Raw genomic sequence first — 26,429 nt, forward strand, 5'->3', positions numbered from 1 at the left:
ATACTATAATATTCATTCACATCAACTTGTTTTCCTCAGCTTCATGTTTCTGACTATATGAGGCCATAAAATGACATTCACACATCACACGCAATGTTAGCCATGGCTGGCCAGGCGGCGGGGGAAGTAGTACCCCCTGGCGTGTCGAATCCTCCGCTGGATGGACTCCAGTGGAATGTCCCCGCATGCTTCCTGCAGCATTGCTGAAGGTTTCTCCCACTAAGTGAGGACTCCTTTCGTACACCTTCTTTTGTCTCTCTCCTGTGGTTGCTATATTATCCCCTGGTTACATTTTAATGGTTTTATACTCACTGCCATTTGTATTTTTTGTATTTAATGATGATTTCATTCCAATCGAGTGTCCGTGACAGGAAACAAACGTGCACAATGGCAGCAGGGCCCTGAAACCAGAGACATCATTAATGTTATTAGTAACACTTGTGTTTGTCCTGCCATGCATGATGTGTCAAAATGTTTTAACAACCACTCCTTCTATGACAAAGGGAATACAATATGACAAAAGCAGGACTCACATAAAAACGTTGCTGTGTGGTTGCAGCAGAAGAGAAAAGAGAGTAGTAACAACACGCACACATTCACCAGCTGAACTGCAAACTAAGGTTTTCTGTTGACAGTCATCACAAACTTTACTGAAGCTGTTCGGGGTTAAATATACGTATCAACATTAGTTGCTGAATGGAAGTAGAGCACTAGTTTTAACATATTGTTTAAATATTTGTATTTAGGGTGATCATTTTGTTAATGCTAATTTTAGCCTCACAGACATAATGGTACTACGTTGAACCCATCCAAGGATGCTTGCTGCTACTACTGTATGTGACACAATTCATAAAGTTTCCCTTTACAACATGAAGCAATCATAAAGCCTGAATATATAAGCCAAAATATACAAAAAAAACAATAACACATACACACACACTCTCAAATATTCATGCATTATCAGACAACCAATAGATGCACTTCAGTCAGTCAACATGTCATTCTGTGGTGAAATGAGTGGAAGAGGTTAAATAACCTCCAAGTATTGAAAGCTGTTTTATTCATTTGGAGAAAGGACAGGGAAACATAAGTTAATCTATCATGTAGCACTGCCACCCCATATAAAGGGCAGATGAGATGGTTTGGCACTGGAAAACTTTAAAAAAAAGGGATGTTGAAGAACTAACAGGAGTAGAGCAAAAAATTACACTTATTAACAGAAGTTTACTGAAACATGGGGCGAAAAATGAAACTACATTTAAACTGAAACAAAAGAGCACCAAACGAAAGAAAGCTGCAGCCTCACAGCAAGCTGCCTACTGCTCTTCCCCTTCCTCTTACGCCAGTGAATGAGATTTTACCTTCTCAGCCTCACCTAACTGTATTTGGAAAACCAAAGACATGTGATGGTCAGTTGTGTATACAGAGCACCAGGAGCCTGCATGGAAACTTTTAAAGACAGTATGGAGAAAATATTTGCCAAAACTAATCAGAAGGTTACATTCATTTGTGGGGACTTCAATATAGACCTGCTAAATCCTAACAAACACAAAATGACAGACGAATTTATTAACACAATGTATAGTATGAGTTTATATCCACTGATCACCAAACCAAGCAGAATAACAGCACACTGTGCAACTCTAATCGACAATATATTTACAAATTACATGGAAAGTAGCTTAGTGAGCGGGCTGCTGATGAATGACATCAGTGACCATTTGCCAGTTTTTGTGATCCATGACTGTGATTGTGGAAAAGAGAAGGAGGACCATAAAATCAAATATAGGAGATTGAGAACAGAAGAATCCATAAATGCATTCAGAACCGAATTGCTATCACAAAACTGGAAAACCCTCTATGAAGGAAATGATGTTGATACAGCATATGAAACATTTCTAAATATATTTAAGTCATTATATGACAAAAACTGTCCAATAAAACAAGATAACACTAGGAATAATAACACAAACAGACCATGGATCACAAAGGGACTGCAAAATGCCTGTAAAAAAAAGAATACTCTATATAGACAATTCATAAAATGTAAAACTAAAGAGGCAGAACATAAATATAAGAAATACAAAAATAAATTAACTAATATTATGAGGATATGCAAGAAGGAATATTATACCAAATTACTAGAAAATAACAAAAACAATATAAAAGGCATATGGAATATATTAAACAGTATTATTAGAAACCGTTCGACTAGCTCAAGTTACCCTGAATATTTTATTGATAATGATAGGTCTTTAAATGATATGAATGATGTGGTTAATGGGTTTAATGAATTTTTTGTAAATGTGGGACCAAAGTTGGCAGGAAAAATCAATGACACGTCTCCAAAGGATGGGGAGGTTGTTGAAAGCAACATTGCAAGAAATTCAAACTCAATTTATCTCAAAGCTATAGACAGAAAAGAAATCATAGACATAGTTAACAAGTGCAAGAATAAAACATCTACTGATTTGAATGGAATCGATATGACGATAGTCAAGAAAGTCATTGACAGTATTGCAAACCCCCTAACCTACATTTGTAACTTATCATTCATAACTGGCACATTTCCACATAAAATGAAAACTGCTAAAGTTATTCCACTATATAAAACTGGGGACAAACATAATTTCACTAATTACAGGCCTGTATCTTTACTTTGCCAGTTCTCTAAAATATTGGAGAAACTGTTCATTGGAAGATTAGATAACTTCATTGACAAGCACCATTTACTGACAGACAGTCAATACGGGTTCAGAGCAAACAGATCAACAGCAATGGCATTAATGGAGCTAACAGAAGAAATAACCAGTTGTATTGATAACAAGAAGTATGCGGTAGGAGTATTTATAGATTTAAAAAAAGCATTTGACACCATTGATCATGATATATTATTCAATAAAATGGAAAGGTATGGTATAAGAGGGGTAGTGCTGAACTGGTTGAGAAGTTATATAGGAAACAGGCAGCAGTACGTGCAAATAGGGGACTACAAATCAACATGCTCAGGTATTACTTGTGGGGTCCCGCAGGGATCAGTATTGGGTCCAAAATTGTTTATTATGTATATAAATGACATAGGTAGGGTATCAAGGACACTGAATTTAGTTTTATTTGCAGATGACACAAATATTTTTTGTTCTGGGGAAAATCTGCAGCAGCTTTTGGAGGTGGCCACAACAGAAATCAGAAAATTGCAACGGTGGTTTGACAGAAATAAATTGTCATTAAATTTGGACAAAACTAAATTTATGTTATTTGGAAACCAAAAAATAGACATACCAGTACAAATGATAATAGATGATGTGACTATTGAAAGAGTATATGTAAATAAATTTCTGGGTGTAATACTGGACCACAAAATCTGCTGGAAACCTCAGATAAATTATGTAAGAACAAAGCTGGCAAAGAGCATAGCAGTCTTAGGGAAAACAAGACACACACTGGATCATAAATCACTGCACATTCTGTATTCTTCACTTGTATCACCATATCTGAATTACTGTGTAGAAGTTTGGGGTAACACTTATAAAAGCAACTTACAACCATTATGCATACTACAGAAGAGAGCAATCAGGATAGTAAATAATGTGGGATATAGGGAACACACGAACACACTGTTTTTGAAGTCACATGCATTGAAATTTATGGATTTAGTCAAATTTAAAACCGCAATAATTATGTTTAAAGCAAGACATAATTCACTTCCGGGCAATATTCAAAAAATGTTTTGTGACAGGGAGGGGGGTTATAATTTAAGAGGAAAATTTAATTTTAAAAAGCATTGTGTTCGTACAAAAAAGAAGAGTATGTGTATTTCAGTCTGTGGGGTGGATTTGTGGAATGGGTTAGGTGATGGGTTGAAGGGGAGCACAAATATAAATCAATTTAAAAAGCTATACAAGAAAGATATTTTTGGGAGGTACATGGTTGAAGAAGAGTTGTGTTAAAGGTTGGTTATATACTTTTTAACTGCGGATGTATTTGTGGGTTGTAAATAAATTTGGGATGCTGTTCATATATTCAACTTGGGATGTAAATAAATCTGAGATAGTTTTTATATTATATTATATTATCATTCTATGATATATGAGTTAATAGAGGAGAAGTGAGAAAGGGGTAGGGTAATATAAGTTTTTCTTCTACCTACTCCTTTTCGGACACTATAACTCTTGTTTTATTTGTTATTATTTTGTATCTGTTTTTATTTATTATATGTTCGAAATAAAGTCTTTCATTCATTCATTCATTCATTCATAATCTACCACCTGCCCAGGTATGTCAGTATCAGGTGAGCTAAAAAACAAAACAAGCATCCAAATTCACACAGAATAATGAACCGACCCTTAATACAAGATCTCTAAATTACTGCTGACATTTGGATCTATCTATGGGCTCCTACAAAAAACAAAGTTTATTTTATGATATAAACTTAAGTATAGTTCAAGTATAATCCCAAGTATACTTTATGTAGTATGCTAATATCAATGTACTAGTATTATACTTGTAAGTTTACTACTTCAATACTTCTTGGGACTAAATTGGCTCACTTTTTAGTTTATTAAAGTATACTTTTGAGTAAATGTAACTAGTAAACTTTGAGTACAAAACAGGTTTACATCCAAGTTTTATTTTGTACTGCAACTACAATATGAACTATACTACAAGTGAACTAGGTATACTGTTAGATTACTAGTTATATACGTGTAGCCCACATTTTAGTTTAAGAAAATACACTTTAAAGTATACTCTCAGTTTAATAGTTTTTACTGCAATTGTACTTGTAAGTTTTCTTTAACTGATAGTAGTTAGCCAATGATTTATATATTACATAAAGGGACTTGCTCCTTTTGCTATTTGACTTGATGATTTATGATGAAAATTAGTTCTCGCATGCCCCAACGGTGAACAGAGAATGGAAAAACGTAAAAAATTCTTGATGAATTGAAGTAAATTCATATGAAAACATACATTTACAAACTCTAGTATAAGCCAAGTATACTTAGACTTTTCTGTATACTTGTCAGTTTACTAGTTATATACTTGTAGCTCACTTTTTAGTTTATTAAAGCACACTTTAAAGAATACTCTCAGTAAACTACTAGTTTTGTAGGTTTTACTAAAGTATATTTTACAAAATATTATAAACTACTTGTTTAGTAGTTTTTACTGCAAGTATACTTGTAAGTTTTCTTTAAGTTAACTTATAGTACTTAGCCAAATATACTTAGACTTTTCTGTATATTTTTCAGTATAAGCCAAGTATCCTTGGACTTTAGTATAATTTTGTTAAGTTCATCTCTCATAAGTACATAAAAAGAAAGCATACTCTCTTATTTTAAGTTTTAAAAGAAGTGTACTAATAGCATACTTGAATAAACTTATTTTTTGTAACGGGGAGACCTATCTTACCTATCTTACCTATCTTACCTATCTTACCTATCTTACCTATCTTACATCGTGCCCAGCCCGTCCCTGCGGACATAATGAGGCAAACCTGTTTCCACTTTCCTTGATTGGGCTGCTGAGCAGCTGATCTACCTAACAAACTAACAGGTAAGAAGGACATCTGCCTGAGGAGATTTTTTTGATGTCGGTGCGAGGAGGAGGTCTCTCTCTGTGGAGGCGGTTGGCAACACTGGGCTGTGACTGGACAGGAGATGGCAGAGGGAAGTGACGGATCAGGAAGCGAGTTAGGCGAGATGGAAGTAGGTGGCGGGAGCAACGGAGAGTGGGATATTGCTCGGAAAAAGAAACGTAAAAAGAATCCAAATAATAAATCGGATGATAGTGATTCTGTTGGCAGAGAAGCTGTAACAGAGAGGAGGAGAGATGATTATAAGGTAATCATTAAACTGGCGCAAGAAGGGGCTTCTTTTGGAGAGTGGAATCCAATTCAACTTACCAGATCAATATGTAAAGAAATCGGAGAAATAAAAAGTGCTAAAGTGTTAAGAAACGGATCACTGTTAATTATGTGCAAGGATGGAGGACAACAAGGGCGAGCAATCAGGATGAACAAAATAAATGGCAAAAAAGTACAATGTTCCCTAGCTAGTGACAAAAAACTAGTCAAGGGAGTCATCTCAGGGATCCCAGTAAGTGTAACAGATGACGATGTTAAAGCAAACATAACTAATGCAAAAGTAAGTGAAGTCAAACGCATGAAATCAAACAGAAATGGCATTAAAAGTGACAGTCTCTCAGTGCTGATCACTTTTGAGGAGGAAAAACTTCCCGAAAAAATCTTCATTGGATATATGTGCTATGATGTCAGGCTGTATATTCCCCCACCACTCAGATGCTTTAAGTGTCAACGATTTGGACATGTGGCGGCTGTGTGTAAAGGACACCAAAGGTGTGGAAGATGTGGAGGAGAACATGAGTATGGCAAATGTGCCCAGGGAGCAAAGCTGAAATGCTGCAATTGCGGTGGAGAACATAGCTCAGCGTACGGTGGATGTGAGGTCAGCAAAAGAGCGGCAGAGGTGCAGAGAGTCAAGGTGTATCAGGGAATCAGCTATGCAGAGGCAGCAAAGAAGGTTTCAGGAGGAATAAAGGTGACAAAGCAAAATAACACTGTGAATGAAGATGTTGTAAAATGTGCAGGATGCGATAAGTTGAAGGAGGAAACTCTGCTAGTCAGAAAAAGTGACTTTGTGCTCTTTATGGCAGAAATAATCAACTGTTCGGCACAGTCAAAAAGTCGCAATGAAAGGATTAAAATAATTGTCAGATCAGCTGAGAAGTACCTTGAAGTAAATGGGTTACAATGGGAAACAGTTAGAGACACTCTGAATGAAGATACACAATCCGCACAAACATGGGCTGGATCCTCTTAATGGTGCTAATTCTGCTACAATGGAATGCGAGAAGCTTAATAGCAAATGGACAGGAGTTTAAGAAGTACATTGATAAATTACAAAATAAACCGAATGTAATATGTATACAAGAGACATGGTTGAAACCACAGTGGGATTTTGTTGTAAAGGGATATTCTGTAGTTAGAAGGGATAGGGAATCTGGTAATGGTGGAGGAGTTGCAACATTCATACAGAATGAAATGAGTTACAAGATAATGCATGTAAACACTGAGCATGAATCAATTGTTGTTAAGGTGTGGACTGACAGAGGTGATATAGATATAATTAACTTTTATAATCCATGCGGGAAATTAAGTCAAGGTATATTGGAGGATGTAGGGGGATCATTGCAAAATAATGTAATATGGTGTGGGGATTTTAATTCACATAATTCATTGTGGGGGAGCAATAGCACAGATGCTAATGGTGTAGTTGTAGAAGAATTTATAGATGATCACTGTTTGGTGTGTATTAATAATGGGGAGGGAACACGGTATAATTGCACTCAAAACACAGAAGCAGCACTTGACCTAACATTTGTAAATAGTACTTTAGCAGGTGTAAGCACATGGAAAGTAATAAAGCATACTACAATGGGCAGCGATCACTACCCCGTAGTGAATAAAGTTGGTGTAAAAATTTATTTTGATAAGGGAAAGAAAATTCCTAGATGGAAGTTGGAAAATGCTAATTGGGCTGCTTACCAAGAGATAAGTGCAACGAGATGTGAGGGAATTAAAGAAGACTATCAAATGGATGTAAACATATTTAATGGTGAACTAGTTAATGAAATAATTCAGTCTGCTGAGGAAACAATCCCAAAGAGTACAGGAACTAAACGTATTAAGAATGTACCTTGGTGGAATAGAGAATGTAGCAAAGCCATAAAAAATAGAAATAAAGCATTTAGGGAACTCAAAAAACTTCATTCACAGGATGCTTTGATCCAGTATAAAAGGGCACAGGCAATAGTAAGGAAAACAATAAGAACCCAAAAACGCACATTTTGGAGGCAATATTGTAGCAGTATAGGAAGAGAAGTAAAGCTTTCAGATGTCTGGGCCATGATCAGGAGAATGGGTGGGATCAGAAGGAGTTATAAATTACCAGTGATGAATAATGGGGATCAAATGGCTGTCAGCAACCTAGAAAAGGCTGAACTTCTGGCGCAAACATTCAGGAAAGTTCACAGCTCCGACAACCTAACAGATGAGGCCAGGCGCTGTAGAAATAGAGTTTTATTGGAGAAATCTAAAATATTAGAGAAAAAAGAGACATCAGAAGATCCAATAGACCTGCCTTTTAGTATGTTTGAATTGAGAAGAGCAATAACTTGTGCACGTCAGACCACACCTGGTAAAGATGGCGTATGCTATAAAATGTTAGAGAACATGGCAGATAACACTCTGGTCACTGTTTTAAGACTGTATAACAGAGTTTGGGAAACTGGACAACTTCCTTCAGTGTGGAAACAAGCCGTAATAGTGCCTATTCTAAAACCAGGGAAAGACCCATCAGATCCATATAGTTACAGACCTATTGCCCTAACCTCTCATTTATGTAAAATTATGGAGCGAATGGTTACAGAGAGATTAACATATTTCCTGGAAAGTAAAGCTCTTTTATCTCCACATCAAAGTGGGTTCCGTAGGGGTCGCAATACTATGGACTCTGTCTTATGCTTAGAGTCAGACATCAGGAAAGCACAGACCAACAAAGAAGTAGTATTAGCTATCTTCTTTGATGTGGAAAAAGCATATGATATGCTCTGGAAAGAAGGGTTACTCATTAAATTGAATTCATTGGGAATTGGTGGTAGAGCATATAATTGGGTGAAGGACTTTTTATTTGACAGGAAAATACAGGTAAGAGTAGATGCAGAATATTCAAATGTATATACAGTAGATAATGGAACTCCACAAGGTAGTGTATGTAGTCCGTTATTATTCAATATAATGATCAATGATATATTTTCTCAGGTTGAGCAAAATATAGGAAAGTCTATGTACGCGGATGACGGAGCTCTTTGGATAAGAGGCCGCAATGTATCATTTGTTAATAAGAAAATGCAAGCTGCAATAGCTGAGGTGGAGAAATGGGCAAACAAATGGGGATTCAAGTTATCAGTAGCAAAAACACAAGTTATTTGTTTCTTAAAACGGCGTAAAATTGCACCCATTTCCCTAAAACTGTATGATCAACCTCTGGAGCAAGTCAAAGCTGTTCGATTTCTGGGGATTTGGTTTGATGAAAAGCTCACATGGAACATTCATTTAGATAAAATCAGGAGCAAATGTAAAAAAGTCATCAATATACTGCGTTGTTTGACAGGACAGGAGTGGGGAGCAAGTAGAGCATCTTTACAACATATATACTGGGCTCTCATGAGATCTGTCCTTGACTATGGGTGTGTAGCTTACATGTCAGCAGCAGAATCAAACCTCAAGAAATTAGATGTACTGCAAGCTCAGGCTTTGAGAATCATTAGTGGATCATTCAGAACATCTCCGGTATCAGCAATGCAAGTGGAAGTGGGAGAAATGCCCCTACGGATTAGAAGAATAAAATTAATGCTGGCATACTGGGTTAATCTTCAGGGGCATTATGAAACTCACCCTACCAAAAGTGTTTTGATAGACTGCTGGGAACATAATGAAACAAACTTCATAAGCTTTGGGTGGGTAGGTGATGCAAAGGCAGAAAACATAGGGTTATGTCAATTCCAATATTGCTCTACAGTTTCAGTTTCCTCCATTCCTCCCTGGTTATTCCCATTACCAAATGTTGACCTCAATATACAGCAGGAATTGAAGGAGAAGTCAAAGAAAATTCCAGCATGGCGTATAGTCCAGAATTATTTAGATCAGCACTTCTCAGACTCCGTGTTCTTATTTACAGACGGTTCCAAAGATCCTGAGACAGGGTGTGCAGGTGCAGCAGTTTATATCCCGGTGAGTGAGACATACATCAAGAAACGAGTATCAAATTATGTGTCAGTATATACTACAGAAATATTGGCAATATTATTGGCCCTGCAGTGGATAGAGGAGAGGGAAATAAAAAACACCGTTATTGCATCTGACAGTTTTTCAGCACTCACAAGCATAGGATCTGGTAGATCATCAGTCAGAACGGATTTAATTAATGAAATATTTCTCATTATGTATAGGATGGAAATAAAAGGCACAGGTACACGATTCATATGGGTTCCTGCTCATGTTGGTGTGGAAGGAAATGAGCAGGTAGACATTCTGGCCAAACAAACACTAAGAATTAAGAATATAGAATTACAAATTCCATTAAGTAAAGCTGAGGCTAAACCATTCATCAAGAAATATGCACAAAAAGTATGGCAGGAGTATTGGGATGATCAGGAAACTGGAAGGCATATGTACAATATACAGAAACATGTTGGAGCAGGGAGAAAGGTGGCTGGAAAAGAAGGGAAGAAAATATCATCACTCGACTAAGAATCGGACATACAGGTCTTAATCAAACATTATATCGAATAGGCAAACACCCAACTGGGAAATGTACACACTGTAACCAGCCAGAAACTGTTGAACACGTACTGATACACTGCAGTAATTACACTATCCAGAGGAATCACCTTTTTCAGACACTAAGGAAGGCAAAACATCACGACTTTTCAGTGTCAGGTCTATTGGGGAATAAAGCAGATAATATATACAGTGAAATTATTCAGTTTTTGAGAAAAACTGATTTAGTTAAAAGAATCTAGAGTTTTCATTATCATTTTTTTTTTTATTTTTATTTTATTTTATTTTTTTTTTATTTTTTTTGTTTTTGTTTTTAGTTCTATTTTGTTTCTGCACAATCTTCTGTTCCACACTCCAGTCCAGATGGTGGCGGTAATGCACCTCTAAGATGGTTTGCCAACCGCCAATAAACACCAAAGAAGAAGAAGAAGAAGAAGAAACATCTGCCTGAACTTGATATTACAGTAGTAAACTCAGTCTCAGGAGCCAAATGTGTGTGTTTTTGTATCTCTACTTGAGGACGATATTTTTAAGATGTTAAATTTGGATGTTTTTGTTAACTTGAAAATTACTATTGTCCTGATAAATCCTCACACCAGGATGAATCAGATGTTCACTTTTTCTGATTGTGTATAGTACAGGTTTTCAAAAAAACTACACGGCGCACAGCACACGCTGCCTTGTTCTTAGTTCTGATTCAAACTCCTGTAATAACTCTTACGCTGCCTTGTGGCTGTATTTAAGCATCAAAGAGCTTGATATTTATATATATATGGCAAAATATACTTTAGTTTTTGCCTATTTATATTGTGTTTTGTAATGAAATGTTTATATGAAGAAAAAAATCAAAAGGAACAAAAACAAAATTACACATTTATTCTAATCTCATATCATTGAGTTTGCAACGAACTGTTGCACCAATGTTGGTAATGAGAACTTTTTAAAGTATAAAAAGACATCACATCTCTTGATCCATCTCCAGGGATGCCATGCCTTCTAGTGGCCACAAGTGCAAACTGACACAGCAAACTAAATGGCTTTTAAATTAAATAAAAAAGGGGAAAAATCACTATTAGTAATTATTGCTGGCAAAAATGCCCCATTTGGCACCACACCACCAGAAATGTGTTATAGTCTGTAAGGCAATCATACGGAGGACATTTTTTTGGCAACATCTAATGGCCAGTAATGGTCACTAAAGTGTCCAAAGTCTCCAAGTCCCTGTTTGTGCCTGTTACTGACAGCTGAGTTTACACTGATAGTAATGTGAATGCTGGGTTGTTCACTTCTGACAGACTGAGAGCAGCACAAGAGGCTGAAATGCTTCGACAGAGGACAATGTTGGACTTCAGATGCTCCTGGGACACCAACCATGATGTTTGACCATCTGATGATCTGTGTGCAGTAAAGTAAAAATCTTTTACCAATTAAAAAATGTGTTCACTAATTGTGAAATGATGAAAGGCAGTTGGTGTGTGAGACACAAAGGGACTCTTTTATTCCTGTCTTATCTCTCTTTCTCTGCTGGATCTTTATATTCATTCCTGTGCCCGATGAGAGACAACTGGACCTGATGACAGCTGGACAGATTGAGTAGAAATAGCTGATATTAGCTGTTAAATGCTGCTTTCAAAGAATATTGGATTGTTTAAACTTTTCTCAGGTCTCTCAACTGACTGTAATACTTTGAATATGGAGTTATTTGCTTATAGGGTTTGTACAAAGACACACAGAAACACGTTCACATCCACACCCACGCCCACAGATTAAAGTACACTCTTTCACATAATGTGCTTGTGGTTCAGTGCAGTTGGTGCTGATCTCAGGATAGATAAGTTCTGTGGATCAGATATTGCATTTTTTATCACCTCCTGAAACAAGCAGCCACGTGGTATCATGTTTGGATATAACAGTCACACATATTTAGCATCAGCAGTTCTGCATATACAGGAACTAGTGATGTAACTGTGCTTGAACCAGTGGAGTTACACTTGATTTATGTTCTCAGCTGAAATAATTCTGTTGCATGTTTTCACCGTATATGATCCTTGAGTTTCTTATCATTTCCAGACCGTCCTCAGTCCATTTTGACGGGCCAAACAGCACTCAGTTGCCATGGACACAGATCATGTGGGGTTTAAAATAACGTGTCCTTGACAACAAACTACAGCTTTCTGTTTGTGTTTGCGTCTCTGTGTGTGTGTGTGTACTGTACCTGTTGGGAAGATGTAGTACAGTGGTTTGTTGGTGCTTCTGCGTGTGCACTCATGTGACTCATAACTCCGTAACATTATTTACCCACAGGTCCACAGGTGAGCAAGTGCAACACTTTGGGCAGAAATACTGTATGTGCACTGTAAAAAAACAACAACTTATTATTCATTATGTTACTGTGTGAGAGAAACACCACAGTTTTAAACATGGAGAAAGTATTCTGTACATGATCAACCTCGCTGGGACCTGATGAGAAGCAACACTTTGGAGCTTCCAGAGCTGCTGCTACTGTTGTGCTGTGTGCTGTGCTGTGCTGTGGTGTGCTGTGCTGTGCTGTGCTGTGCTGTGGTGTACTGTGCTGTGCTGTGCTGTGCTGTGGTGTACTGTGCTGTGCTTTGCTGTGCTACGCTGTACTGTGTTGTGGTGTGCTGTGCTGTGCTACACCCCTGCTGTTCACTGAAGGGTGAAATGTGATCATGGAGGGCTGCCAGCCTGCATCAGGACCTGGCAGTTGAAATGGCAAGGCCAGCGAACTGAGATCTTACACGTCTCTAACGTCACTGTCGGCCTCTGAACACTAGAGGGCAAGCACTGCATCTACTATGATAATCACTGTCTTCAGGACAGAAAGGACACTGTCTACCTCATATGATACAGTGAAAACACTCACACCATGTATAAAAACATTGGAAATGAGAAATCAACCAGTAGTTTTCAGGCTTTTCAAGTGATAGAAAAAGTCTCCACAGTCTACAAGAGTCAACAAGAAGTGACAGACTGGTTACTCAGCAGGAGAGACAATCAACATGTTGTCCCCCATTTTTTGTTCTTGCGAGTTCATTTTTGTAGTCCTGTCATTTGAACCTTCACATATATAATTCAGTACCCCGAATGACCAAAATATAACATTGAGAAAATTGGGTACAGTACTGGGAAACAAAACTGAAGTTTGGACAACATTTTGACTTTAAACTAACTCTAATCCTCTTCCGTAAAGGAGAAGTTCATCTAAAATAAAGTCCTTTTTTTTGGTGTAACTCACTGTCCCTAATTCTGGTTACCTCATGTCCGATACTTGAATGTCCCTAGACTCCAGCCCTCGCCAATTTTGTCACCTTAACAGATTCATTTTTTCAATGCAATTATTCAAGTTAAACAATAGAAACTCTAATTCTGTGAATCTAATTCATTTTTTTTATGCAAATGTTCAAGTTCAGCAATTAAAATTAAAATAAATGATTCAAATTCAGTTCTAGTGACACATAGGCTATTTCTGCCCACTTTTCACTGTCATATCATTGCAAATTCTAAATCTTTGTGTTTTGGACTGTTATTGGCTGGGCAAAAAGAGCAATTTTAAAGAACTCACTTTAAGCTAATCAATAATAATAATTAAAAAAAAGTAATCGATTATCAATAATCATAGTGTCAAAACGTATACGACACATTGCATTATTTATCCTTTTGCATGATATTTCCAAGCTTAACAGTCGTACACATTATCCACGAAGGCTATAATGAATCATTTAATGCACCAAGTGGATTTTAGAACTATGATGTTATATTATAATATATTATGTATTTGAAATAGATGGAAACCCCCAATTTTACATGACTCCACACACACAGCTGCTCACCTGTAGGTAGCTGATGTAGTGACTACAGCCCAGGGAGTGTCAACATGGTATCAACAATAACATGATGCATACAGGTACAATACCTAAAATAAAGACGGAATTGTGTATTATTATTTTTTTTTACAAAAAAATTATAACTTGTCAGAAACCAAAGTTGTGACCCTTTCAAATGAAATGTCTAATTGCACACACCAATGCACACATCTAATAACTAATTTAATAGTTACTTTTCAGCCTTGATTGTAGCTATTTTAATGGTGTAAATACATGTTTTTATATATATTAAAATTAGATCATAAAATTGTTTTAAAAAAAATTAAAAGTAAATATTTGAGTTAATCTTTTGTAACTTTCCTGATTAAAAAAAAAAAAGCATCATCCAAATAACAAAGAAAACACATATTGGCCTCTTAGTGGCCCTACTCTTGGCACCTACAGTATACTGCTTCATAATTTGGTTTAATTTGCCAATATTTTGAGATATGTCTGAGATTTCTGCCTCCACCCTTACACAGTGTGTGTTTTGTTTGTGGGGCTTGCAGCGTTGATCAATTTTTTCAAATTCAAATTCAGGACCAATGTGTCACCCAACAAACAATTGAATCATTGCTCTTGAAAGAACTATGAAAACCATTGACTGTGTATGTGGTTAACCCAGGGAGAAGGCTGATGATACTGTATCTGGAAAGACAGTTCACTTTTATTTATTTCTTCCAGAAGCGCAAGCAAACTTTCATTCAACTCCATTTTTTTCCCACAACTGTCCTTGAATCATGTGTTTCCTGCTTCATCCCCTCTCAGCAACATCTCGTCATCTCTTCTTCTCTCTGAGTGAACGGAGTCCTTGAGATCTGAGTCCTCGCTCTAGGTCTCCAGAGGAGGTCATGTCGGTGACGTCCTATACCAGCTCTTGCTCGACATCTTCCCTCTGATGTTATACATGTTTACTTAATATTGTAATTATGATGTACATTATATTAATAGTAATAAAACATATTCAAAAACATTGACATTTTAATTTCCCAAAGTATTTATCTTTAAAAGTAAATGCATAATTTTAAATTGCTATAACTAATTTCATTGTGATATTAAATGTTCCTGTCTCTGTTACCCATACTCAGAGTATAAGTCCCTCTTAAACATGTACTGTTTATGTACTTACTGCATATATTTGGCACATGTGTCTGATCTTAAATTAAGGATACACCTACACACACAGCACATGGTAAACAATATTACATTTTTTATCTTAATTTTAATATTGATCTGTGCAGTTAACTCCACTAAGACTTATACCACACACACTACACACTGCTTTAAACCTGAACTGTGTTTACAGTATTAGCCTCAACCTTATAAACAGTGACCTCTAGTGGCAGTAAAGTATACGAGACACAACAGATGAGTTTAGTGCAAACCACAGCTGCATATTATGGACACAGCAGTAAGTTTAAGGGGCTGTGTGACTTTGAGCTATAGTTTCCAGATCCAGCTGTACCACAGCTGGCTGGTATACAAGAAGTACAGAAGTACTTCATACATTCTCCTGATCATCTACGATGCTGCCTTGCTTTCTATGGGCCTGTTCTACTTGTTGATCTTCTGGGACTATAGAGGTTGTCCTTCTTTTCTGAAAAAAAAGTGACATTGTGAATTGTTGTCTTTATTAGTGGTATAACTAGTTTGACATGGCTGTAAATGTCCTGTCAAAAGGAGTTAAAGTTAAAAGGTTATCCTCTGCAAGTTTATGCTGAATTATGTTCTTCCTCAGCATGATGAAGAAACTGGATCATTATACATGCAGTGCTCTATATAGCTTGTTGAATTCAGTCTCAATAGAAAAAAATGACCCTGAAGGAGGAGAGTGATATGAAAGATTAATTTAGCATGCCCCCAGAAATAATCTAATTATAGATCCAAATTAGTTACCTCATGCATAGTTAAAAAACATATTGTAACTACCTAAGCATATTGTAGGGGGGACAGGAGATGTTAGTTTTTGTTCAGAGATCATAAAAATGACTACTATGTCAGTGATTGTTTTATAGATGATTACCAAAATAAGAAATATATATATATTGAGAATATTGATCATTTCTCCTCCTTCTTCTGGGCACAAGGTAGAAAATTAATTCTATGACAGACAAAAAGTTTAATTCAAATGCTGTATCTCTTCTTAAAGACTAAAACTAAGTAACAAACGCAGAGCTGATGGTGTTCAACCCAAGGCTATACAAGAGCAAGAAGGTCAGACTATCTCTTCCTCCAGTTATGTTGACCCTCAGCACCGTGCCTATTCCAGTTTTATCAGTGTGTTCATGCACTGTTGTGCACTGCAGGCGGTGAGTGCCAGTTCTGCTGCAGTTTTGAAACTAAGCGAGGCATACTCTGGGAGGTTTATTAGTCGCTCCCTCTCTCTCTCCTCAGGGCATGGCAAAGGCAACTGTGGAGAGACACTGCCACAAATAGACTCTCTAAATATGGAGGGCTTCAGTCAAGAGAAAATGCATGATCGAATTTTGGGCCTCTCCACCAAACAGCTTCTATAAAAGGAACAAGAGAGGCTGAGCGGTTGATGATACTTTCTGCTGAAATATGTGTGTTTGTAGCTGTGTGTTAGTGTGGGCATGTGCCTGCTTGCACCTGCGTGTATAGGCTACAGTAATGCCTGCAGATCCCAGATAAATGTTATGTCATAATCATAATGCAGAGTTTACAGGCTGTGAGGTATTATATTAAATGGGAAAGTCCCATTATGGTTACAAACTGGATTCCAGAGACAGAACAATAACCCTGTTTTCATTTAACACGTGGTAAAGAAAGAGCTGTGAGTGATTTATTGATCAATATAAAGACCTATGAAGAGCAGATGTCAGATGACTCCAAGACATAGACTGTAAAACAGTGAAGCCAAAACATCTGGATGGTGGCTGGCTGCAGTAACGCTGTGTTGGCGGATGGGACAAAATAAAAAGTCAAAGTACACCTTAAATAATGATTCCCATAGATGGCTTCTGTCATTTTAGGTAGTTCTTAACCCGTTGATGTATGTTCAAGTATTCATTTTTCTGATAAGTTTGGTTTTAATTAGTTAATTGATGCTAGGCTATAAAAAAAGGGATGAATCGTCATGATTGACAGCTGTCATTTGTGTGAGTGAGTGAAGTAGTCCAGCAGAAGGAAGCTCACGAAATGTACGAGAGAGGAGATATAACTTATGTTTATTGTTTATGTTTATTTGTTTCACACATATAAAAAGACAATTAAATACAATTCACATGAAAGGAATGTAAAATACATGTGAGGGTGTGGTAGAAACCTATAATGGCTTATATAAAAAAACACACACCCAAAGGACAGACGATGGGTAAAAATATTACCATGACAAAAATCACCAGTACATTTTAGATATTAATGTTCAAAACATTTCACATATAAAAATATACAGTGTAAAGTGTAGGAGTAAAGTTCAAACAAAAATACAAAGAAGCAGGAGTAAATGCCATATATACAGTTTCTAAGAGTGATAATTTTTTCCCCAAATCAAATGTTTTTGTCAGCAGAGCATTTCTTGTCTCTTTTTATACAATAAACAATGACGCAAAGGAATTCATTAAAGGGACTGTTTGTACCTCTTACACGTATAAATCGGTGTCCCATGCACGCTCGCGTGTTGCTACGCTGTTCAAACAAGTCTGGGAGCGTTAACTTAGCAGCTACGATGCTGCATGTAGTGTCGCAGACATGCAGCCACTTTCCCAGTAAAAGTCTCCACCGCACATTTAGTTTAGTTTAGCAGGTTGTCAGCTGTGTGTCTGCCTGTCATAACGATACTTTGTCTGCCCGGCATAACTTTATGTGAGTGGTCAACAAAAGTGTGTGTATTCGTGCTACGTTAGCAGCTCTAGCGTTGCCGGAGGCTCGCCGCCGCACACGTAGTCTGCGTAACTTTAGCGAGTTGCCAATAGACCGTGTGTGTGTGTTGGCGGTGAGTGTGAGGTTGTTGGTGGCGTTATAGCTGTGAACGTCAGTGTAGCGGTGTGTGTACAGTTTATTTGTCGGTGAATAAATGCTACGAAACTACAACTTGCCGCTTTAAAACTCCACATTTAGCCTCAGTCTAACGCCAGCATGCATTTCTTTAGGAGTTTTGAGCAAGTGTTGCACATTTCAAGCATTTTGCATGAGTTTCACCATACATGACCCCCGAGCAGAAGGAGGTTAATGACATTTGGACTGCTGAACTGGGTGAGGAGGACCCTCTTCCTGTTGGTTCCTCGCACACTGTAGTGCTGCAATGCGCCATACTGACCTGCAGTTGACCCCGTGCTCTGTTTCACACACTGTGGGCACGGAGCATGTATGTGGGACAAGCACAAATTTCAGTCAAGTCTTTTGTCAACGGGTGAATCGTGAAACCAGAAGCAGTGAGAGTCTGTAAAACATCCACAGATTTCATCTGATCCAAAATATGACCAGTTTAAGATTCTTCCACACTGACTATATTATAATAATGAACACATGCCTTCATGAGTCAGCCTCCTTCATCCCATAGCCAGGACTGTGTGCGTGTGTGATGGTGGATGGCGTCTGTTAGTGCAAATGTGTGCATGTTCACGAGCACACGCGACCCCACGCGTGTGTCCGTGCAGCCACGTGTCACAGCAGATGTTGCCTAAAGCCTCAGTAGTGTCTCCAGTGATGTGCTGTCCGCTGACCTTCAGTAACATTTGAAGATGCGACGGCGCACTTCTCTGGCTGATGATGATGCTTTGCCTTTCATTAATATGCCTCACCTCCAGATCTGCTATATGGCATTTGCATGACATTAGCATATATCTTTGGGCCAGCCGTTTGACGCTGCTGTGTGCTGAGCTTGTAGGAATGACACCTGTTAGACAGAGAGGCAGATGCCACTCTGGCAGGGTCACATGTAGAGGTTTGGGTGGTTGAGGGTGGGAGACAGAGGGAGTCTAGACAGGTCTTCTTGGGGCATATGGGAACATGTTCAGCGGCAATTTAAGGCAGTTGGATATCTATTTGTTAGATCTCAGAATCCTAACCAAAAATATTTTTCAAATTGAGGATCTGGGTACAGTTTTTTTTGCCTCTGCGCCAGCGGGAGCCATGGCCGGAGGCATTATGTTTTTTGGTTGTCGTCGTCATCGTATGTCCGTCCGCTCCATTCTTGTGATCCCGATATCTCAGGAACGTCTGGAAGGAATTTCTTCAAATTTGGACTCAAGGATAATCAAAATTTGGTCACTGTGACTTCACGTCAGTCCCTTTCTTGTGATATCTCAGGAATCTCCTAGAGCGAATTTCTTCAAATTTGAGATTTTTGTGGTCAAAGGTCAAGGTCACTGGGATGTCACAAAACCCATTCTTGGCCATACCTCAAGATTTCATATCCTAATTATGACAATTCCACAGAAATGTCTAATAGGATAAAATGATGAAGGGATGATGTAAACTGCAACTTGACTGGTTGGCGGAGGCATACAACCAATTATAGTCTTAAATAGTGGCACCTTGGATAAAACCTTTTTTAGAAGTTTAGAAGAGATATAAAATGTATGTTCATCCAGAAACTTTGGGTACAAAACTTTGTATTTCCCAAAATGTTATGCCACCTGCTGCAGCAGAACAGAAGCTGTATAGGTCTACTTTAAGCGCCCAGGTGCTTGAGCTAAATGCCAACATGCTCACAATGACAATGCTAATGTGGATTTTTAATGGGTATAATGTTTGCCTTCTTAATTTAGCATGTTAGCTAATAGCCCTAATTGCATTCAAATTTTGACCTGATGATGGGGGTGGACGTAATTTTAAGGGATCACCAATGCTATTACAATTACAAAAAGCATTTTCAGGGATCTCCCTGGTGGTGAGAAAGCACCGTTTTCTCCAAATTTCAATCAAATGAGGCCTGGCCGGCAAAATAAGACATCAGCACCAGAACACTGTGACGCTCTCACCAAGAGAGCAACATGTTTCTCTTGTTTTGTTGCACATCTTTGTGCCATTGTTGTGACGCCTTCTCTCATATAGTATGACATCTGAAATAATGACTCATTGCATAAACAAAGGGACAACAAAGAAAGGGCAGAGAGAGCTTAGCAAACTTTCTTATTCTGTTTAAGAATTTGTATATCACATTGCTCAAAAAAAAAAAAAAATCACTCTTGGAAAAATATCAAATTGCTTAACCTCACAGCACAAGCATTAACCATCACATAACAAGGATTGGATACGTTCCTGTAATGTTGCATATTCAGAGTCTGAGTCATCTTTTAAGCGCTCTACTCCTCCTGTTTGGTTTTATATTTGTTGGGATAGTACAGGTAATACGTGGGTGATATCCGTGGTTGTGTTCGTCCCTGTCTAAAGCTCTGTTTTTTTTCCAGGCCGTTCTGATGCTGCAGCCAGGTGGTGACCCTGCATGCAGTACCTGGCACACAGCAGAGTGCGTGGAGCTGCGGCCAAATCCCTGAGTCTGAGAGCTGCCCACACTGGACAATCTGCCATCAGAGAGAATGAGCAGTCTCTTGCAGGAATATAAAAAAAGCTCATTTTCGAGGTATGTTAAATTACTTATATATACTTAAGCAGTTTGTTGTACTCTGAATAATTCTATGAGAATTTCCCCAGATGTGCCATCACTGACAGATCAGGACGTCTTTCAAGACAAATTATCTCACCACATTTAAAAAAATCGAAGCTTAACAAGCAAACTGTTATTTTTAAGTGTTCTTACTTTAATCCAATAACAACTTTTCTTCTTGGGCTACTGTCTACCCTTTGACCTTGTTACTTTAATAGTGTGCTATGTGTATTTTATGTAAAATTATCTGAATTGTGATGTTCCCCTTTTATTTTTTTTTAGTAGAAAAAAAGAAATTTTCAGTCAGACAGAGACAGAGTGGGCCCACTTATTTCCTTTTGTACATGTGGTCTATTGTGTAGTCTCAGCAAGCAACATCCTGCCAACACAACTAAATTAATCCACTTGAAGCATCTCAAATATTTTTTACATTCAGTGATTGACTATTCAAACAGTAGCGACTAACTTTTTTTTTTCATTCAGATGTCAAACCGCAGTAGAAATATGATCTTGCACACATGCATACACTGTAAATTGTCATGTCATTGACAAATGTTATTAGAGTGTCAAGGCTGCTTCCCTAATCCAGCAAGTCTTTGCATTACTTCAATGTCCCGTGAAGACTGACAGCGTCCCTAATGGGACGTGACTTCAGACAATCACTGTGGTTGAATGGATGCCAGGCGTGAGAGGATTCGTGGTCTTCACTGTCTCCAAACTGACTCGCAAGACACATTAGGAGACACTGACAAAAAGCAAGAGCACACCTCCTGCTGCAGGTATTCAGGTACTTCAGTATTCGGTTTACAATAAAAACCTGACCTGAATAAACATTTCAAGGTGCATATTTAGTGCACATTTTTAGCTAGACATTGCAATCAGTACTATCAATCAGCAAGCACAGGCAATTTTAGACACAAAAATCTGCAGTCCTGGATTCTGTACTGAAATATTGATTATTATCACAGGCAATTAATGGAAAATGGCAATATTTCTGATACCGTTATTATAATTAATTCAGGACACTAAAACTGTAGTATGTGAACATCTGTTATACGATCAACTTTGCTGCAGTATACACAAAAAAATCAAATATGAAACAAATATATACAAATCAGTTAAAAGCTGTGAGGCATTACCTTTGCCACCAACACATACAAATCAGACAGATACAAGCTGGTGCAGAAAGTTTATCATCTAGCAGTTAAATAGACGGACATTTTTCTCGAGGGTTGGTGGAGACCAAAACAGAGCTAAAAAGAGAGTGAATATTGGATTTATATGTGTCAGGTGGCCAAAAACACTACTCTGAACATTTTCTCTCTGTTTGCTGAATGTGCATTTCAAATGATTTTCCAACACACCATGACATAACATGATTTTATATAGCAATAATGTTAGGGCTGCAACTAACGATTATTTTCATTGTGTAGATTATTAGATTAGATTAAAATAATTATTTTAATTTTAGAAAATGGTGAAAAATGTTGATCAGTGTTTCCTAAAGCTCAAGATGATGTTCACAAATGTCTTGACTTGTCCACAACTCAAAAATATTCAGTTTACTCTCATAGAGGAGTAAAGAAACCAGAAAATATTAACATTTAAGAAGCTGGTATCGGAGAATTTTTTTACTTAAAATAATTACTCAAACCATTTAATCGATTATCAAAATAATTGGCGACTAATCGATTAATAGTGCATCTCTAAATAATATGTCAGAGCTGTGAGATTGACAGCTTGTCATGTTTTTTTTTAGTTAATGCCCTTGCTTTAACCCCCCCTTCATCCCAGCTTTGTTGATGAATAACTCTCGTTTATTGACACACGGCAACCTAGAAACCCAGAAAGAATGCCTGAAAATCCTGTTGCACAATATGTCTAAAATCACCTCCAGCGGCGGGCTCCGCCCTCTGTAAGCTGCTCTCTGATTGGTCACAGTTTCATGGGTTTGAATCCCCTACGTGACCTTTGTCAAAATGTCATCACCGCTCCGTCTCTCCAATCTTCTGCGTCACTTTCCATTTTATACCGTCTATAAAGGGAAGCCATAAAAATAATCTTTACTATCAGTGCCAGTCAGAGAGGAGAATCACCACCTCATTACCACTCCTGTCTGAGGGGCTGATTATGGGATGGAAGGAGCTCGGCAACAGAGCTGAGCCTGGGGCGTCCTGGTGGCTCACTCTGCTAATGGCTGCATGGACTTGAATTGCAGCTCATTCCACACTGTTGCATCTCTCTCCCTTCACTTCCCTGCCACTCTTCACCGTACCTGACACCAAAAAAAAAGGGAAAAAGAAATGAAATTCTTAAGAATGGTGGATTGTCCTCTCTCCTTTTTAATAAAAAAGACCAAAAAGCTGGTTGAATCTATAAGAGCAGTCGAATCTCACTCAATTATGCCCTGTTACCTCCCTGGATCCTTTTAATGATCCCACACAGATGAAGCACTGTGATCCCACTGTGAAACACCCTGTGATGAAATAAACCATTGTGTGTGCCCTCGCCCCAATATGGTAATCCAGGATTAATTATGGGCCAACCCTAATGAGTGTCTCTCTCGCCCTCTTAGATATGTAAATGTACCAGCGGTGGACAGCGTTGAGAGGCTTTTGTTAACACTGTGCTCTCTGTGTTCTTTAAAAGAGGCAGGACAGGACAGAAAGAGACAGGGACACAGGTTTATTGGACATAGATTATTTCAAATGATATCATTGCTGGAATGGAACAAGGTCTATTCCCCCCTAGGTCAAAGGAGTAAAGTTGTAGTGATGCCTAGAAATCAGTGTACTTACAATAAAGAGGGAATTTCATTTGTGGGAGTGAAGACAGAAACCTTCCCAGAGCAGATATCATATTAAAAATATTAAGACACACTGTACAAGTTATGATAAACCCAGCGTAATACAAACTGACCCGGACCCATTTGATAAGTCTGTTGCTGGACTGTTCACCATCAGTGTCTACCTGCCTCCCTGACAGCATGGGTGGTGAATTGCTTCACCACCCATGCTTAATTAGATAGGAAGTGTGAATATGGGCAGAGCCAGAGGAAGTGTGCTCTTGTAACACTTTCATTCGCTTTACTTGAAAGGTGAGGGACGAAGAGAGACGGAGAGAGAGGGGAGAGATTTGTGGCGACAGTGTGGAAAGATTTTCAGCTTTGTATTTTACCACAAAGAAGAAAATATGCTCATTCAGGATCGAGACATGCTGGCAAACAGTCAGACTTTTATTCAATTTTAAAAGGGGTCATTAAGGATGTACTGTATTGTATTGTAGCTGATGTATGGCCAGTTATATAATATATATTGATGCAGCGTATATTTCATATAAAGTTATTAAAATGACTTAAATGGCTTATCCCAAAGCTAGAAAGTGAAACTTCTCAGCAGCGGTGGAATAACATCTGAATATGTTACATTTTTTAACAGCATTTAAGTAAAAATACTAAAAACAACAATGTAAACATATAAGTAAATGATCTCCATCCATTTGAGTAAAAGTACAGAGGTATTGCTTTCTTCTGTCCGTATGGTGTTATATCATGTATGCTGTCACTGGCATTATAGTTCTCTGTCATGTGTGGGCGATGTGTGTGATCTACTTTTAGTATGTTTGTTGTTTTTTGTTGCCCACACTTCAAATCAATTTCCTTTAGGATAAGGGTGGACACAATAATATGAACACCTGTACAATATAAAGTATATGTATGCAATCTAAAGCAACAACGCTTACAACACTATAAAAAAACTACAGGATTTATTGCGGGAGTACAAATTGTATATGTGATACATTCTTGTATAAGCTATCTTGTAGTTGTTCCTTATGTTTGTCTTGTATATTAACCACATGGTGTGAAAATAGTAGCCTTATAAGAATTAAGCCTGCAGTAGGCAGAATGTTTTTGGCTTCATTGGGAAAAAAATTCCATAATAACCTTTCAGCGTATTGTAATTCAAGTGTTCTGAGAGATAACTAGACTTCTGCACCTCCTCATGGCTCTGTTTTCAGACTTTAAAAATCTAGCCCGTGACGAGAGACTTTGGCCACTCACAGGTCATGCTCCGGGTCACATGTCTTTGAGCAAGACACTTAAGCCCAAATTGCTCCCGAAGGCATAGACATCGGTGGGTGAATGAGCATTTAGATTAGATCCTTATGGGCAAAGTAGGCACCCTAGCAGACTCTGCCATCAGTGTATGAATGTGTCTGTGAATGGGTGAATGCTGACATGTAGTGTAAAGCGCTTTGAGCGGTCGGAAGACTAGAAAAGTGCTATATAAATGCAAGTCCATTTACCATTTACCATTGGCTGTTCATTCAACGGAGGCAGCTGTCAATTACTTGCAAACTTCGATCAAACGGTCAAACTAAATGATCTCAACATTGCTGCCGGGTCACAAACTTTCTCATTTCACAGCTAAACAGTACACTACAAGATGTTTCTGAAAACATTTGAGGTGAGAAATAGATATTACAGTAACAGAATATTGATTCATATTTGATCAGCGCAGCCTAGTTTGACCGTTTAATCAGAGTTTGTGAGTGATTGACAGCTGCTCAGAGACGGCAGGGCTCCAGCTCGGCTCTGATTGGTTGTTTTCCTCCGGTCTGTGAAATTTTGCAGATGCCATTAGGAGCAGCAGAGGACACAGAGGCACATTCAGATTATCTGTCTCATGCACTACTGTCAGGATATAGTGACTGTTTTATAAAAACAACTTTTTAAAATCATATTTGCACCAATTCTACCCACTGCAGCTTTAAATAAAGTAACTCATTGCTCCCTATAGGGATAAAATGAGATAGGACTTTATTGATCCCTGTGGAAATTCACGTGTTCCAGCAGTGTTAGAACCAGTCTAAAGAGGTAGAAACACAGTTAATGAACTATTTAAAATGAATTAAACATATAAAAATAATAAAATAATAACTTATTCAAAAGTTATATAAATTACAATATGCCATATAGACATGACTGATATTATCATTGCATGAGCTTATCTTGACTCCTCATCCTAGAGAACCAGACTCTTTCCACATGTGGTTCAAATTCTGAGAAGGAAAACACTCCTCCCAGATGTTTGAGAGTGTGTAGGCTATATTATTATGTGTGTTGTTGTTACTCCTCCCAGATGTTTGAGAGTGTGTAGGCTATATTATGTGTGTAAACACTCCTCCCAGATGTTTGAGAGTGTGTAGGCTATATTATGTGTGTGTAAACCCTCCTCCCAGATGTTTGAGAGTGTGTAGGCTATATATTATGTGTGCTGTTGTTACTCTTCCCAGATGTTTGAGAGTGTGTAGGCTATATATTATGTGTGTAAACCCTCCTCCCAGATGTTTGAGAGTGTGTAGGCTATATTATGTGTGTTGTTGTTACTCTTCCCAGATGTTTGAGAGTGTGTAGGCTATATTATTATATGTGTGTTGTTGTTGGTCTAGATAAGGCCTGATCAGCCTTATCTGCTCCGGGATTCTCCACCTGAAGAAGCTGCGTCTCTCCTCCTCCTCCTCCTCCTCCTCTGTGTTGTTTCCTCGGAGTTTCTGTCCAAGGTGCTGAAATCTGCTGCTGCTCTGGGTCACGTGACTGCGCTTTCTCTTC

General features: G+C 38.0%; 1 protein-coding gene and 2 long non-coding RNA genes across 3 annotated transcripts in view; all 3 read left to right on the plus strand.

The window, feature by feature from the left end:
• The first annotated feature begins 5,486 nt into the window (after positions 1-5,486).
• LOC141761981 (uncharacterized) lies at positions 5,487-15,220 on the plus strand. Its single transcript, XR_012592683.1, has 3 exons — positions 5,487-5,556; positions 11,659-11,772; positions 15,016-15,220. It is a non-coding gene; the product is annotated as an uncharacterized LOC141761981 (long non-coding RNA).
• LOC141761980 (uncharacterized) lies at positions 6,120-10,796 on the plus strand. The gene is made up of 3 exons (XR_012592682.1): positions 6,120-6,560; positions 9,762-9,814; positions 10,681-10,796. It is a non-coding gene; the product is annotated as an uncharacterized LOC141761980 (long non-coding RNA).
• A 5,430-nt stretch (positions 15,221-20,650) lies between the features above and the next one.
• The window catches only part of LOC141753180 (ras-specific guanine nucleotide-releasing factor 1-like), a 42,607-nt gene continuing 36,828 nt past the window's right edge, over positions 20,651-26,429 (plus strand). Inside the window, exon 1 of the mRNA XM_074611606.1 lies at positions 20,651-20,794. The gene's annotated coding sequence lies outside the window, so the exon portion shown is untranslated. The remainder of the gene's footprint in view (positions 20,795-26,429) is intronic.

This window comes from Sebastes fasciatus, chromosome 2, assembly GCF_043250625.1.
Source record: "Sebastes fasciatus isolate fSebFas1 chromosome 2, fSebFas1.pri, whole genome shotgun sequence".
NCBI lineage: Eukaryota > Metazoa > Chordata > Actinopteri > Perciformes > Sebastidae > Sebastes > Sebastes fasciatus.